Here is a 16,301-nt window from a genome sequence, read left to right as displayed (position 1 = left end):
AGAAGGTCTTTCTGTACAACCGGTTGGTTGAATCACTGGTTGACGATGTGGTCTTGTGTAAATTATGTTGTTTTTATTGACCTTTTTTAGGGAGGGGGTGGTTTAATGTTTGATCACATGATAGCGGCCACGTTGCTATGAACACATTCGTATTTACAATGGCAGCCTGCGAAAGATGAAGGGGGTCGGAGGTAAAAGGAAATGCCATAAAACGGCAAGCATCCAGATATTTCCAACACGTCTCCCCCAAACCTCGGCCATGCGTTTGACTGTAACCAACGGTGCTCGTTGGAGAAGAGTCGGCTGCGACGGTCATGTGACAGTGGTCACCTTTCGCTTGACCCTCCTCAGCTGCAAAGAAAGGCTTCACTCTATCCATACAGCAGATTTTTGGGGGCGAGGGATCGGCCATTGAACACGACAGAATACCAATACTTAGGATTCCTACATCAAAATATTGAATTCAAGAGTTTTTTTGTTTTATACCTCATACTGAAAATGCAGTTGGAGCTCAGGAGAGGCCTGATGAAGGGCAGTTTATTGAATGCAGGGGATTTCAATGTATAGATTTCTTTAACCAGTTTTTACAGTAAATATTACAAATATGTAGCCTTTCAGACATCATCTGATTTACTCTTTTTCTTGACTATGATAGGTAGAGTTTGGCCCACAGTCTCGATTACAGCTGATAAACAGCCTTTTAATGGCACGATAACATCTGTTGGGGGCTCTTTTGTCTCTCTGGATGGATGACGGACAGCATCGTCACAACAATGCAGCTTCTTCCAGACAAACCGCTCATGCGTGAGACTTAAAAACATAATCTGAAATTGGACCCTGTGATGGGAACCACATCTGGCCGTACACAAGAAAGCCAAACCATAAGCAGCCAAGCAAAATAATACACACACTTAGTAATTTGTAATCTCTGTCAACATACAAAGGAGCCAGGCACTGGATCAAGATAATAGCTTATGATCTGGATGTGTATCGGCTTGTTTATGCCGTCCAACGTGCTGAGAGAGAGAGAGAGGTAGGAGAAGGAAAGACAGATGATGTTTAAAAAGTATAATCCTTAGGTTTGTGATGGGGGTTCGTAGCCCTGCTGTCTGTCACAGCTCAGGCTCTAACTATGTATGGCAGCTTCATTGAGGCTCGGCTGCAGGCATGTCAGAGACTTGAGTGATCATGTAGCGTCACTGACAGTGACACACACAGACTAAATATGACTAAAGAGTGCGGCAAGAGTTCGTTTTTATTAACGTCCCAAATCTAAACATAGAACAGAGCAGGAATGAGGAAATAAGTTATCTTTTTTTAACCTCTCAACTCCAGGTCAGTGAGTTTTTGATGGTTAATGCGGGGAAAAAAAAAAAACAAACGTGGCGAACACACGCTTGAGGGAGATGATTTATAATTCTTTGAAAAGAACCTTGCTGAACGAGACTACGGGGTCAAGAAAGGGCCGTGAACGTCATCACGCTGAACACGTAGAGGAAGATGATGAGGTCACCCGTCAGTGGTGTAGTTCGCTCCTTCTTACGCCTCCGTCAATCCCAGTGTCTGAAAAGATTTTTATAATCCAGTTTAAACTCCCACTGGCTTTTGGTCAAGGAACCCCCCACCGCGATGCTAAGTTGCAGGTTGACCAACAAAAACAAGTCATTCCTGCGACATGCTGTTGTTGGAAGATTGTCTTGAGCATGCAACAAAGGGTGAGTCATAAAAAGAGTGTCAAATAAGCTTCAACAGTTATTCACCCATGCACAGGACAAGTGTGCTGTACGCATGCCTGAATGTAACTTTATGAAACCAAATAATATAACAGCTCTTGGAGGATCCATGATATTCAGCACTCAGGAAGTCAGTGTTAAAACTAGTTTATATCTACCACCTTTGCGAGTGTCTGCCTCCACAATTCTGCCGTGTGCCGGCGGGTAAAAACATTCTACACAGCAAAGCAGAAGAGAGACTCGCTATCGGATCAGTAAGCCTGACTTTCATGGATCATCAGCTGCTTCTTTAGTTGATCCAACATCAGTCAAGACGTTCATGGGTGGGTTGCTGTCAATCACCACTGTGTAGCTTTAGCACAGGAGAGAAGCTAATGCTACGGCAGTAAGGTAATGGTTTACAGGTTAAACTCCTGGGCACAGAATCTTACGTAACCTGCAACTGTATTTTTAATTTAAGTACTACATTTGTACTTCATTTTCAGTCACTGTTGCGTCAGATATCATCAAAGGATGCTGCCAAACATTGGCAAGTATAGAACAGGTACATAAAGGTCGTTGAAGCTAACGCTTTAAAGTATCAATGAAGAAAGGAGATCCCAACTCTATAATTATAAGAGTATGTAATTATGATGTGCATTCTGGTCTTTAACGAGCCTGTGTCCTCAAACATGCCAGCACTGTTCTCAGACATTTTTATTATTGCTATTGAGCAACCGCTCATTCATTAATCTCACTACCCTCGACCCAAGTGTTTGCACAGGATGAAGGTGTGTGTAGCCTGTGTGTTATTTCCTGTCCTATTGTGTGTCGGCCTACAGTGACGGTGGGAACCTTGCAAACGTTGTGTTGTCCTTAAACAGGAGGTATTGTCTGTGTTTCTGTGGGTCTGGCTGGCGGACGTTCTCGATACAAACTAGTTCCTTCTTGCCCTGCGGCTACATCTGAGGTTCGGAGTGTGTGTGTGTGTGTGTGTGTGTGTGTGTGTGTGTGTGTGTGTGTGTGTGTGTGTGTGTGTTATGCCCGGCTTTAAAGTGTCAATCCAAGTTAAATCCATAGATAAAAGGTGGGGGATGCCCCTCCCTGTATTTTAATAACATTTGTGGTGAAAGAGTCAGGAAACTCAGATGCTAATGTGGCGTACAGTCACGCCCACCTGGTCAGGTAGACCATACAGCTCCCTCACTGGGCTGCTTAATAAATCATTTACATCGCAGGGAGAGAGTGAGAGGTGCGACGCTATGGAGAGCCGAGACAATACCAAATACAGACAAGTCCAGCGATGCTGGTGACTTCATTGCTTTGAAGTCTTTTTAGGGTCTCAAGGAGGGGAAGCTGCGATGGCTGTTTGACAAGGGAGAAGGTAGTTGTCATGGTAACCTGGGTATATACTATATTGTTGTAGGTTGAGGGGAGAGGCCGGAGGCAGACAGGTTAATCCTCTCCAAGCAACCAATTACAGGCTTCCATCTCCTATTTTCATCCCCAGTGTCATCTCGTTGACTCACCCTTCGACTCCCGTCCATCCTCTGTCTGTCTCCCACAACACGGCCCAGTATTCCTGGGAGTAATACCCTCATTGGATGAGTCCTCTTCTATCCAAGCAGTAGGTCTTCTTTTCCTACCTGTAACTGCACTGACGTCATCGTCCAGTTATACCGTATCAACTCTTACATGCTGACACCAAATAACATAAAATTTGGCTGAAGTCTTGTAGAAATGTCGTTCAAAGTACAGAGGGAACAGATGACGCCGTGGATGTGAATCCATCAGTAACGATTAAGCGCTCTGTTTTCCTGTCTAAAATTTTGTTGTAGTTTGCTGCACACATAAAAACCTGCAATCCAAGTCATAGAAAAGTATATTATATCCAAACTAAAAGCACAGGAATGGGAATGATCCCGGAGTATCTGATCTGATCTGACTTGAGAGGCAGGTACGATGTCGTGAACGTTTTGCTGGTAGGCATTTATGCGGTGTCATGTAATTCACTTTCTCATGCGCGCATGTGAATGGAATCGAGCTTTCAAATCCTCTTTTGTTCCGTCGGCCCTCGTGCGTGGCTTCATTTCACGAAACAACGTGGGGCAGAAAACACGGAGGAGCAGAGGAGATAGTTGGCGAGGCTTTGATGTGTGCAGCGGCAGCAGCTCTAATCCCTTAATGGGAGGATGCTGAGTCATCCTGACACTCGTCGCACTGGAAACCATCTGTCACACACATGCAGCAGTGTGAGTGGGAAATCAGGTTTGAACCAGATTATGATTGAAAGTCAAGCGAAGAGAGCGAAAGGGCGGAGAAAGAGGAATTTGTCGGTTCTGTTTATCAGCCCTCTGCTCGCGAGCAGCTACCTCAGCAGCCACACATTTACTGAACTACGCTGTACTGTTGAATTGGAAAACAGATGTGTATTTGTGTATGTGGGGGCGGGGGGGGGGGGGTCGCACTCTGTTGCTTACCTCTCAAACGGACATCACGTCTTCGGGGTGAATTTGATGCAGATTAAGATGAGATGATTCCTTTGTTCGCTGTTTCAGACGCCAATGTCCGTCAAACCATGTGACCGCAAGTTGGTGCGGGCATGAGCTGAGAATAGTTAAAGGATAAATGCTTTAATCCAATAAGTTTTAGTTCACTTATTCACTTAGCTTTAATAACATGCAGGGAAGGCAACAATCTCCTTAAAATCCTCTTTGTGTGCCACTAATAAGTTCGTCCGCCACATATTTGAATTCTGGAGATGTGGTTTGCATCATCAGTGCCCCGCCTGGTGAGGTTTGGGCAGCAAAAGCATTGAGGTTAAAATGGGAAAACAAAAAAAACAAAAAAAGATATTGGTCTTCTTAAATGTTTATGAAGTAATCTGTCTGAAACTTCCTGCCATTTCTGTCTCCTTCTGTATCAAACCAGCATTTCTGAACCTGACACGGGTCAAAATGTCGTCTCCAGATCGTCATCATCAGCTCCCTACGACAAAATGAAGCCTTTGGCAGATTCTTGCTGATTGATTGTACTAAAAGACAATGTTGGCCTGACTGTCTTCTATCCACTGATGCTGAGACACCCCCCCCCCCCCCCCGGGGGCCCCAGTCTTAGCTGAAAGTGCTAACTGTGGCTACAGGGACCCCAATTAAGCCCCTGTTTGTAGAGTGAGAGCACCTCAGGTAGACCCTCGCCATGGAGACACCCTCCCCTCCCGTCACTGCCCAGATCCCTGTGCAGGGATTAAAGGTGGCTGGTTTTTGTTCTTGTGTGTGAGGGTGTATGGGGTGGGGGTGTGTGTGTGTGTGTGTGTGTGTTTGCATAACTACATGTCCTCTGCCTATGAGTGCGGTATCTCTTTTTTTTTTTTTTTGCACGTTTTCCCTCGCGTGTGGCGTTCTCTCATCGACTTATCTCAAGTCATTAGTGGGGCGATCAGCTCCTGTCCTGTTCCGTCTGCTTACGATCGTAAAGCTGTGCGGGCGAGTGTGAGACGACGGTATTAGAGCACCGCCACATCCGTAGCGCTAACAAGTATTTCATGTGTGACGCTGACCTCAACACGTAGGAAGAGGTTTCTGTCTCCCACCTTACAACTGCACCGGTGTTTGGTGACGCCAGCTTCCTCCGGGGTTGGATCATTGGAGCATCCAACAGCTATAAAATGATCACATCTGCAGTGATTTAGTCCAGGGCGATTTGAAATATACTCCCAACTGGTTTGAGTTTTCAAAAAACAAGGTTCTACTACTTCTACTACTACTACAAAGAAAATGAAAATCCCGCACTTCAAGAGATAAATTCCGGTTAAATTTTCAGAAGGAAAATGTTTTTTCCGACCTTCCATCATCTGGTTGAAGCTGAAAATGACCTCTCGCTCTGATTGTGTTACAGTAGAAAGCACAAGTACAGAGGAGCGACTGTGACTTCATAAATTTTGAAATATAACTCACCCTCTTTTGTTTTCAAGCGACTCACAGCAGGGATCATTTGCGGGGGGGGGGGGGGCGGATATATAGTAATACAGTTTTATGTTCAAACTCTAAACAACTCGGATTGAAAGTTGCCTGTTTTAAGACTTTTCTCTCCTCTTCAAATGTTTTATGAAAATATCTTCTTCTTCTCTCCTGGTTTCAATCAAGCCAGAGTCAAGTGGGCGGAGCCTCGTGACATGAAACACACACTCGTGCTTGTTAGGCTCTGGCAGAGAAGAGAAATAAACTGAGGTAGCAAAGCAGGGAGGAAAGGGGGGGGGGGGGGGCATCCCAGAGGTAACTTGTAAATTGCACTGGAATGCCGATGTAGCCAATCAGTTCGTAGGAGATGGAGCCAAAGTGGGAGGGGCGGGAATCCAGCAATGATGATGATGCTAATGCAGCCAATTAGGGCAGGGCCAGCCACTCTCCATTTTTTTTGCCCCCCCTCCACAACGTCAATAGCAACATTTATCCCTCAATAAAACAGACGTGATCTCAGGAGCCGGGGCCCGATCAGGACTTTCCCTCGCTCCAAATTTGAGTTGATTGAACAGCGGCGGGCCTGGAAGCTCTCCCAGGGGGTGATTGCTCAGCTTGTGTTACATCTTTCAAAGGGAGATCCCAGTACTTTAGGAGTTTTCTTGCAACAAGTCGGAGTTCCGTACGACACAAAACATGCGGAAGATGCGTAGATGCATGTATGCACACACACACACACACACACGAGAGACACACAACCTCTCAGACTGCAGGATTAACCGCAGGAGGAAGGACACCACAACAGCCTGACATCAGGAATTCAAATCTCTTTGAGTAGAAGAGGGGAGCTTATTGCCGCTGTCTGTTGTGAGTCCAGTGTCTTAGTGGTAACACCCCCGAGTGCCGCTCCGCTCAAACGGGAGTTTTACCGCCTGGGCTGAGGGAATTCACTTCACGCTGGAAGCTGCTTTCACTGATGAGAGGGTCTGTGGTGGGAACGTCGAAAATACTGCGTGTTCCAACAATCACAGTGTCCACCACCGAGGAGGCCACGTTTTCGTCTGGTGAGGCCAGTTTCCGGCAAACACGTTGGAGGGGTGTCACGGACCAGAGAGTAACCCGCTACATTTTAGAGCGGATCTGTTTTTTTTCTGTTGTTTTTGGCTGAGTTGCCTCGGAAGAGGTTTGCACTCTCCTCCGAGCCTTCCGGTTCTCTGCTGCTTTTTGCTGAAAATCCGCGCTGAAGAGGCGGGGCTATGATTTGTGACATCACAAGCAGTCTGGACACTGATCCTGGCTCAGTATTCAGCGTACAAAAACTATGACACAGAGACAGCCAGAATTGACCCGGTGAGGTGGGAGACACCTCGTGTTCGGCAGTCAAACTTGAAACACGCTTGCGTAGGTAGACTCTGGAATGTGTATGGAGGACGACTTTCAATGAGGTCGTGCTTCTTTTTAACGTCTTAATTCAAAACCGGAGGATAACGATTAGGCGTGCGTGGACTCCCCCCCCCCCCCCCCCCCCCGCACTTCTTCTTCTTCTTCCTCGCCACAGATGTCGGTGACGAGCATCAGCAGCCTGACTTGTCACTCGCGAGGGTTGAATTCAGTGCTCGGTTGCGGCCTGTCTGTTCTGCAAATGTCGCAGCTTATTTGGATGCTGCCGCTAATGTTTTGATCCACACGACAATAGTCCCGTAAGCCTCGTAAGGCTGCTGAATTAGAAGTGACAGCACGCATTCCATCATGCTGTCAGCTTTGATTGAGACTTCGGGAGAGTGTTTACTCCCGTGTTTACTCCACAGATTCAAACGCTGCCTCTCTCAGGTGACCAGGACCAGCAAGCCCCTCTGACCAGTAACTGCGGGGCCTCCAGACGTTTTAGTAGCCGGTCCTACTGCCTGTTTCTCCCATTCCATGTCCTGTCATTTTCCATCCCTGTGAAATCCTGCTTTATTTTTCCTCTTAATTTTGAATCTAAACTGAAATGCACAAAAACGTAGACATAATGTTCACCACGTCACCGTTGCAACCTCAAGCACTTTTCAGTTCTCCTGAGAATTGAAAAAAGTCCAGCATTATCTGTTCAGAGCGCTGCAGGCCTGTTTATACAGAAGAAATCTCATCTGGTGGGAAACTAAATGAAAAAACGTCTTTCATTTCTCCAGTGTGGGCTGAAAAATGGCAGCATCTGTGGACTCCTTTTGTTTTACTTAATAACAAGAAAAACTCTCGCCGAAATTCAAACAGACTGGCTATTGACCTGAACTACTAATGAGAGAACAATAAAACAAATGAGTAAATCACATTAAATAAGTGCGGTTGCAATTGTTGACAACAAAAAAAAAAACTGGCTGAGCTTGTTTTTGTGGAGAAGTCCCAACCCCCGGGTCTGTAGGCTCTAACTTTTATAGAGAGTATTGAGGTGACGTCAGTGCTGCGTCATAACCGCACTCCAGCAGCGATCTGCACCTCTCCCCTGACGTCAGCGGCGCCGTTGTCTCCCTGACTCAATGCTCCATCGCTGGATTAGACTTCAATTTGCCGCATCAGCTGCCTGCCTCCCCCGCAGCTCTGCGGCAGCCGTGGTCTCCGACGCCTCGCCGTCCAGGAGTCACGGACCACCAACAGTCAGCAGGTAGCTCGCTGGGAATTATCTACGGCGGCAGCTTTTCTCACCTGTTAAGTCTCAACCTCGTAGCCTCCCCTGATGAAAAGGACCAAAAGAAGGCAGAAGGAAGAAGTGGCCCCAGGCAAAGCAACTGCTTCTGGGGCCCTTTGGCCTATACCACCCTGAGAGACTGGATTTATGAAATGGCTTTTTTTTTGTTTGCTTGTTTCTGAACAATGACACATAGTCTTCAAAGCGCTCAAACATCCTGACATCTTTCAAGCTCACAGTGTAACCATCAGGATTTACTTGATTTGAGGCTCGAAAGGCTTTATTTTTATTTACAAAATCTCCTATAAAGGCTAAGAAGTCAGAAAATCATCCTGTAAAGAGCTTCCAGTGTCCCATGTGACTTTTTCTTTCTCCAAAAACGGCTCATTGACAATGATGCTGAATTACATCAACGTGTAATAATTGCTCTAATTGATGAGGAATTAGAGATTATTAATGGGTTCAGGGTGAAGCTTATAAAGAGCCACAGCTCATCCTAACCAGAGTCTAATGGAAGGCCCTGCAGCACTGACCCCACATCTGCTGCACAAGACGCCACAGCTTCAGTGTGTGTGTGTGTGTGTGTGTGTGTGTGTGTGTGTGTGTGTGTGTGTGTGTGTGTGTGTGTGTGTGTGTGTGTTGCCCAGGAGAGAGGCGGGGGACAACCTACCAGGGTTTTTAAGACAACAATTACTACATTATAAATCGGTCTTCCTTCCTGTTCCGAACTAAATGTGCTTTCTTGCTGCAGCATGGATTTACACTCCGTAGCATTTGAAATGTGCCCTTTTCATTTTTCCTTTGATTTAAAAAAAAAAAGATTTCTTTGTTAATCTTAATGTTTTGTGTCTTTATAGCACATTATTTCCCCTAAAATCATTTCCCACATGGGAATTTTCATCACTCTTTGCTCAGTGAGTCACAGTTCTGTCCCCTGTTGTCTTTTTCAAGCCTAAAAGGATCATAAGATTTTATAAAAGTAATTTATTTTGAATTTTTAAAAAAAATTATAAAGGGAAATGAAAAAGTAGCAGCAATTTTCCTTTTATTTATTCATGTTTTGTTTTTTTTTTAAAAAGGGGGAGATTTACCTCCTGTAATTTGAAGAGAGAGAGCATCCTGCTTGTGGATTGAATGAGTGGCCCTGATTGGGTATTTTATGCACACACACACACACACACACACACACACACACACACACACACACAAAAGATTGTTTACTTAATTCACCTCAGACATGTTTATCACATAATAAGTCAAACAGAACCAAATATCAACCTCAACACAATAGACAAAGAACCTCACAAACAGAGTTGGCGGACGAGGGTTACAGTTTGGGAGAGAATCAGTTGCACACACACACACACACACACACACACACACACACACACACACACACACACACACTCACACAGATGATTCATGTCTATCAGACGTCCCCCGGTGGAGACAGTGGTCTAAAGCCTGGAAATGGATCCGTGTCCATCAGATCAGGTGACGTTTGCAGCCTCTGATAGTTGATCACTCACTCCTGACATGTTTCACTCTTTTTATCTTCCTCCTTCTCCTGGCGTTCTCCGTGGGTTCCCACCGGATCCTCTCTCCTCAGCTCCCGTGAGAAGCCCCGCATGTCCCACATGGATCATTTACACGTTTCTACTCTTTTAAAATTGTTTTCTACTTCTTTCAGGAGGGTTTTTTTTTTGTGTCCTGATCTGATCTGTAACGTTTTTTGTGTCCAAGTGTGGCTTTTAGAATATTGGTTGTTGCCCATGAGGACCCGTCGGGACATTTGTCCTGGTGCTGCTGGGACGTGTCTGGCGAGGACGGTGTGCTTTTATCAGGGTTGTGTTTCTGTGGTCGATGATCTGACCTCTGCAGGCTGGAGACAGTTTCAGTCTCCCCAGGAATCTTCGTCTCAAAGAGGCTCAAGTGTGGAACAATAAGGTTGTTAAGTCCCCTTCCTCCTGGGAGAGAGTAGACACACGCACACGCACACGCACACACACACACACACACACACACCTCGCTCCCACATTCATCTGCAAAAGCGTAGAGAGCAACTTAAAACTTTACCATCATTTATTAGGTGGAATATTTCCTCGACACGAGCTCAGACATTCCCATTAATTTTGTAACCCGGAAACTAAATACAGTCTCTGAAGGCCTCATTCACTCACGTTCCAATAAAATAAATACAAAAAAATGGTTAATGTGTCATAACACAAATATATATTTTTCTTATAAAATCATATCTGAACATTTTCTATTTTACTCCGTGGATTTTGAAACCTGCTTAAATCGAGCCTAACTTCAATATAATAATAATAATAATAATAATAATAATAAAAATAATAATAATAATATTGTTATTAAAGTACGTTACCAGATGATGAAGTGTTCAATTATGATTGTTCAATTTCCATCATCTCGTCTCTTTTATATTTTAATCCTCCGACTTCGTTTTCAGTCTAAATTTAGTCTCGACTTTAGCGACTTCTCTGCTTATAAACTGCTCTTTGAGTCTTTTAGTTTTCGTTTTGTCTGTTCTTTTGTTGTTGTTGTTGTTGTTTTTTAAATAAAAGTCGATTTCAACGGCTTGAACAGATCATGAAGGCCGATGTGTAAATCCCAGCGAGCTCAAACGAAGAGAATTTTTTTTTCACATCGTTTCTCTTTTTATTTTAATGCGGAGTTTCTTTCATATTTTATTTTTTCAAATTCAACTTATTAAAAATGCGGCACGGGTTCCAAAATAAAAGCGAAGGTTTGCTTCTAAACTGAATCAAATGTGCACGATTCATTCCGTATTCAACACCGATAGAGGTTTTAATTATGAATGATGCGTTAAAGTCAGAGATCCCGCAGCTCCCGCACTTTCTCTCAGATGTCTCTTAAATATTTACAGATTTAATCAGAATCAGAATACTTCATTCATTCCCAAGGGAAATTCTTTATCATTATTATTGGGTTGTTGTTGTTTTTTTCCTTTTCCCGGTAAATTCCAGTTCTCTCCTTGGTCCTTCCCACCGCGCGCCGGGTTCTGGGTCCTGGGTTCTGGACTGAGGCCTGGAGGTCAGTTCTGGAGCTCTGGAGTCCTGGAGTTAGTCCAGTAAAGCGTCCCCTCGACTCCATCAGCTCTGTGACCGACAAGGAACAATATCACCCTCGGAATAACGGAGATTTTTATCGACCCCCCCCCCCCCAACTGCTCTTTTACATTTTTTTTTTAAATGGAAAAGAAGAAAATTTCAGTTGGCTAAAAGGTGTTCAGTTTACAGAGGATTGGAATAAATAATAATAAATAAATGTATATATATATACACACACACTCACATACATACATATATATGTATGTATGTGTGTGTGTGTGTGTGTGTATATATAAATATAAATATACATATATATACATATATATGTGTATATATGTGTATATATATGTATATATATGTATATATGTATATATATATGTATATATGTATATATATGTATATATATATGTATATATATATGTATATATATGTATATATATATGTATATATATGTATATATATATGTATATATATATGTATATATATATGTATATATATATGTATATATATATATATATATATATATATATATGTATATATATATATATGTATAAGGCATAGTGGACAGAACTTGTGTACACGTAAGTGTCCGTCCATCAGCGTCTCGGTGTCCCTCCTCCGGGTCCGGGGGCTGTGTTTGAACCACTGCCCTCTCATCCAGTGGCTCATGGGTTTTCCTGAGAGAACACGCACGTGTGAAACTTGGATCCATGGTTTTGTGTTTTTTTTTTTTTTTTTTTTTTTAAATCCTCCTGCTGCTGGGTTTTATTTTGTTTTTCCTCGCTAAATCGAAGAATTGGAGTTCCAGTAATTTGTTGTTTCCTGCAGCGTCGCGGCTGCGGAGGAGAATCTTAATTTAATCCCATTTTAATTTACGCGGTGCCTCTGAGGAGCCAACACACCAGTGTCAGTCTTAACGTGCCTCTGCACGATGGGGAATTGGAATAAAGACCCCTCATACGTAGAGCACCTGTTAATACACTGGTTTTGTTTTGTTTTTGTAAAAGAAAATAAATAAAAATCCGTTTTCATTTTACATTTTTATGTTCATCAAAATCCCAAGAAGATTTGTTGTTGTCGTCGTGGGACTGAAGTTCCTCAGGAGACTTGTGCACAGTTTCTACTATGAATTTCACTTTTTCTTTCGAGTTGTACTACTTATATTTCTCTCCGTATGTTGTTTTATTTTTAATTGTTAACAAAAAAAACAACAACTGAGATTTACTGCTAAAGGGCTTAAAAATCCTACTTCAAAAAAAGCAGCATTTTAGTTTCTTTCGGTCATACTTTCCTGGAGTTTTATATCTTCAACATCACCAAAGTTCAGACACTACATTTGCTGAACAGATTAAAACCCAATAAGAGCCTAAATTCACATCTGCACACCGTAAACCTCCGTGATGTGTCGCAAACAAAATTCCCACACATTCAGTTGTGCTTTTAGACGTCAAGGCCTCCAAAAATATCACACCTCACGTGTATTATTCCTTAAATACATGAGACACACAATGTTGGATTTGTTTTTCTTTACCCCCCCCCCTCAAAAAAAATGGAAAAGTCTATAAATGTGGAAGTAGGCAAGTCAAACTGTTCCAAAAAAAAAAAAAAAGTAGGAGCAGGTAGAGGTAATGATACCTGTAATTTAGGTGGTCAAAATATTACAGACCCTGGCGCGCAGTCTCCGCTTCACCTTGAGGGGCGAAGGCGTGATGTCACTGCGGCGTCTGCCTGCTGTTAGTCATGCGGAGGCCTCCCGTCCTGCCTCCAGCTCTGGCAGACACACAGGCACTTTCTCAGGGCTGCAGCTCCACTCTGCTGTGCCGTGATAATGATAAGGCCTTAAATCCCTCTGTAGATTTGACCTTTGTCCTCCCTCTATTTTTAAACTGTCTTGTGCGTTCAAGAGTTGCGATCTTGCCAGCGCTGGGAGGATTAGGTGTATGTTTGGGCAGAGGTGACTCCAGGAGCCCCCCCTGTGTTTGGTTTGGCAACCCCACATCCACCGCGCAGCTGCCGGCAAAAGCCCTCTTGATCTACCAGATACCTAAAATCATTATGTGCAAAAGTAAAGAATAAGAAACAAAAAGAAAGGAACTGTTTGCTTTTGATGGAGGGAGAAGGTTTGAAGTCGGTCGCTCAGGCATGTGACAGATGTCCTTTAAAACTCGAGATGTTTGCGTTAAACTGCTATCAGAGGCCCGAGATCATGTCACCGCGCACCAAACGATATTTTTCAGGAATGATTAGAAGCACGAAGCCTGCAAAATGGCACGAAAACGCCTGCAGCGATTTCTTTTATTATGGGACATCCGGAGTTAAACAGCCATCCTTACACGTAAATTAGTACAGAACAAACCTAAATCAGATTATTAAGTGAAAGCTGCAAATAGAAACCCCGCATTAAAAGTCGAACCAAGGTGCAGTGTTGGTCCGTTCATCGCGAACGTGGCGCGGGAGCAGCGTTTTGTGACGTCAAGCTTCTCGTCTGCGGTCATCAATGAAAATGACCCGCAGTCCAACACGAATGTGGAATTACAACTCAGAGCCAACAAGCAAGAAAGTTTCGTGTTCCGCACAGAAAAGTTCTCGTCGGACTGCAGGCCGCTTGAGCGCACGTGAAGAATCCGTTCACACACGGCGACGATTGCACACTGGACGGTAACACACTTGTACGTGCAGGGTAGCACTCTCGATGTTGACGTCATGATTATCTGATTGGAATCTCAAAGTCAGGGACAGGACGGAAAGCCAAAGCAGGGCATCGCGATGACTTCAGAAGGGACGGCGAACCCTCGTGAGCTGTGGACCGTCAGGAGGCGTCGCTCGGCCTCACGGGAGCTCGCCGTCAAAGTTCAGAACCTTCTGATGTCAAACATTCCTCATTCTCTCACCTCCAAATCAAAACCCGTAAACGAACCAGTTCTGATTCACTTTGTCACAACAGCCAGGAGTCGGCGTGATGCGTTTGAGAGCCGTCCGTCATTCTAAAGAACACAAACTTCTCTCTTTCTCTCTCTCTCTCTCTCTATCTCTCTCTCTCTTTCTCTCTCTATGTCTCTCTCCCTCTGATTAATTGTGATGAATGGGAGCTCATTCATAACCCACAGCGCTGCTGGCCCTGTCACTGCAGGAGCTGCTGCATGAGGAGGCAGTGACTCAATGTTTTCACAGCAGAAAGAGGCCAACTACTGCCCCCTGTTGGCTGCAGACATCCACTGAGAAAACAGGAAGAGGGTTTTTTTTGGGGGGGGGGGGCCGGTTTGGGCTGCAAGGTTTCTCAAGAAAGTAAAATCTAGAACATGATGGTGACATTTTCTGTACAGATAAACAGGAAGACACGAACCAGCGCGCATAGACCATTAATTAGAAATAGGATATTTATCTCCTGTCAATTCTTGTGGTGATATGAAAAACACATGAAAAATGTAGCTGCAAGCAGCGATCAGGGGGTTTAAGCCCATATGGGAATGTTAATAATTTAAGGCTGTCAGGGGTCAAGAGCTACAAGGGAATGTTGGGAATGTTGAGAGCAGAGTTTCTGGCAATCACAGCGACAGACATAATGATATGGAAACCATCCACGCAGGAAATATTCTTTTTATCATTATAAGTGAGTTGATAACAGTGTTGTTGTGATGGGCTCTTGGCTGTCGTAGGAGTCAGCACGTCCAGGGGTCGACGTCTCCTCGCGCGCGCTAAGAGCATCTGAGATGATGTAAATAGTAGCAATACTACGCTGATGTGTCTCCAGAGTACTGCACTGTGCTTGGACAATACTCTCCAAAGTAGACTCAAAACTCTTGAGTCTCACTTCCATGACTCGTCTCCCGTAGAAGAATGAATTCTCTGAGGATACAAAAACAAAACAAAACAAAAAAAATTTTGGTAACTGTTTTGTTGATGAAAACTACACCGAAAATTGTTTGATTTTGTCAAATAAAACCAGACTTCAATTAACAACAATCAAATCTCGAAAGCTGGACTTTGACAGATCCGGACTGGAGATTTGTAAACAAGCTGATTGAGTGGGACGTCTCTAACGTCGTTAGCTCCAGCTACGCTAAGCCCTGTATCAGTCTGCAGGGCAGCTCTGTTGGCTCGCTAGCGGGCGTTGTTAGCGGGCTGATGATGTGGTCTGTTTCAACTGTTTCTAATATCGTCGGGGCTTTTATTTTGCAGCTTAAATGTTGTAGTGATTGCCAGACAAATGTGATTCGCACAAAAAATGATTCAAACAATTAACAGATTCATCTTTTCAAAATAATAATAATAATAATAATAATAAAAAAAAGGAACATGACAACAGTTTTCATCAGAGGCATTTAATTATGACACTGACCAAAAACCAGCCGGTCTCTTCACAGCTGTATTAGCACAGTAACCCTCTAAGGTTCCTGTAAATGTCTCTAGAACTCTAGAACAACACACGCCCAAAGTGAACTGAGTGCTTCTTGTCGCACCGATGCTTTTGGTGTCTTACGAAAGGGAGCAACACAATCGCTCTTTGTGTGTGTGTGTGTGTGTGTGTGTGTGTGTGTGTGTGTGTGTGTGTGTGTGTGTCCCTCCAGACGACTTCAGCTACAACGTATTAGCATGTGAAACAACTGGACTGCGTTGGTTGATCATGTGATCACACGTTGAGGTGATTTGACCGACTGATAGTTTATCAACAATGGGTTGCAAACTTTGGCAAGCGCGTCTGTGGTAGAGCAACCGACGGACCGCCCTCTTGCCCTCCAACCGGGGTTTCTTTACCTTTTGCCTTCATCTGGTTGTGTTGGCTCTTGTCAGACGATGACATCATCTGTCAATCAAACCATGGTGGGCTACTTTTCCTTTATCTTTGGTCAGAAAAGTTTCAGGTTCTGGAAGA

At 44.0% G+C, this 16,301-nt stretch overlaps 1 long non-coding RNA gene across 1 annotated transcript; it reads right to left on the bottom strand.

The window, feature by feature from the left end:
- Positions 1-11,443: 11,443 nt before the first annotated feature.
- On the bottom strand, positions 11,444-13,094 carry LOC147248427 (uncharacterized). Its single transcript, XR_015119495.1, has 3 exons — positions 13,064-13,094; positions 12,008-12,105; positions 11,444-11,476 (listed from the first exon to the last, which is right to left on the bottom strand). It is a non-coding gene; the product is annotated as an uncharacterized LOC147248427 (long non-coding RNA).
- Positions 13,095-16,301: the final 3,207 nt, after the last annotated feature.

The sequence above is a fragment of the Aulostomus chinensis genome, chromosome 15 (assembly GCF_037954235.1).
Source record: "Aulostomus chinensis isolate RoL2024-O1b breed Wild chromosome 15, RoL_Achi_v1.0, whole genome shotgun sequence".
In the NCBI taxonomy this organism is placed as follows: domain Eukaryota; kingdom Metazoa; phylum Chordata; class Actinopteri; order Syngnathiformes; family Aulostomidae; genus Aulostomus; species Aulostomus chinensis.
The sequence above is the reverse complement of the archived record's forward strand: the minus strand, read 5'-3'. Positions and strand labels throughout refer to the sequence as shown.